Source organism: Galeopterus variegatus, unplaced genomic scaffold (genome assembly GCF_000696425.1).
Source record: "Galeopterus variegatus unplaced genomic scaffold, G_variegatus-3.0.2 Scaffold3723, whole genome shotgun sequence".
NCBI classification, from domain to species: domain Eukaryota; kingdom Metazoa; phylum Chordata; class Mammalia; order Dermoptera; family Cynocephalidae; genus Galeopterus; species Galeopterus variegatus.
In genome coordinates this window covers 209,220-210,981 of record NW_007729834.1, presented here as the reverse complement: position 1 = coordinate 210,981, position 1,762 = coordinate 209,220, and positions in this window count along the sequence as shown.

Genomic DNA, 1,762 nt, shown 5'->3' with positions numbered 1-1,762 from the left:
TGTGTGTAAAGTCACAACACACCCGCAAGCAGTCCATATGTGAATCTGACTAGAATCAACATAGCCAAGTTTTGACTAAACTATGGTGTTTAATACTACTCAGGTTTCAAACTGGTCTCTGGGTAATATACAAGCAGGGGAGACCAGAATAACACTGCAAAGGTTTGAAAACTAAATTGACATTGGAACCACAGCTTACAAAAGTGGGCTAGGTCATGCTTTCTAAATCTAAATAGGTCCATTGTCTGTTAAAATAGAATATTTAAATAGAGTCTCATACAATAATACTTTAAAAGTCCACAATGCAATCAAAATTATGGATCATACCAAGAAACAAGAAATTCTCAATTTAAATGAAAATGTAAGTAAAGAAAAATTAATCAACAAATGTCAACATGGAGACAATTCAAATGTCACAATTATCTGACAAGGATTTTAAAGCAATTGTCATAAAAATGCTCCAACAAGAAATTACAAACACTCTTGAAACAAATGAAAAGATAAAAAGTTCCAGCAAAGAAATGGAAAACATAAAGAAAATAAGACTGGCAAGTTAGCTAACTAGGTTAGAGCATGGTGCTGATAACACCAAGGTCAAGGGTTTGGATTCCCATACCACTAGGCAGCTGCCAAAAAAAGAATCAAATAAAAATTTTAGAAGTGAAAATATAGTAACTGAAATTGAAAAACTTCCCAGATGGCCTCATAGCAGAATGGAGATGACAAAGGAGGGAAAATGTCAGTAAAAATATATAGATAGATCAATAAAAATTATCCAGCTTCAGTTTTTTGTTTGTTTGGTTGATTTTTTCTCAGAATGATGGCTGAAGAGAGATGGCTAGCCCTCACCACTAATGCAAAAAAAGTCCAAAGCAACAAATAGTCAACTGTAGAGTAGATTGTCTAGGAGAAAACAACAGAATCTGGCTAAACAGGAGGAAAACTCTCCAAGACCTGGAAACTCAAGGCAGCAACATAGAAGGACAGGAGAAACTCCCAATCAGGATTGATGCAGAGTCTGGGGAAACCCTGCACTGCTGGGACAAGGTAGGTGGGGAGAAACTAGCAGCTTGTGCTCCTACCACAGACGCCTGCAAAACAGAAATATTATCTTTCCCAGACAAACAGAAAAAGGAATTTACCACCAGAAGACCAGCCTTCAATAAATCCTCAAGGGAATCCTACATCAGGAATCAAAAGAACAATATATAACACCATAAATTCATGAGAAAGAATAAAAACCACTAGTTGAACACATATTCAAATGAGAAAGAGAAAGAAACAGAATCTTATCTCCCCCTCCAAAAACAGCAAAGATAAACAATAAAAGGAAAAGAAGGAATAAAAGAAATATAAAACAACCATTAAAAAATTAATAAAATGGCAGGAATAGGCAATACCTTTCAACAACAAGCCTGAATGTAAATGGGTTAAATTCTCCACTTAAAAGATATAGACTGGCTGAACACATTAAAATACTAGACCCAACTATATGCCAACTACAAGAAATTCATTTCACTAATAAAGACACACATAGACTAATAGTGAAGGGATGGAAAAAGATATTCCACGCAAACAGAAACCAAAAATGAGCAAGAGGCACCATTCTCATATCAGATAAAATAGATTTCAAACCAAGAACTATAAAAAGGGACAAAGATGGTCATTAAATAATGATAAAAGTATCAATGCAACAAGAAGATATGACAATCATAAATACATATGAACCCAACATCAGAGCACCCGGATGTATAAGGCAACT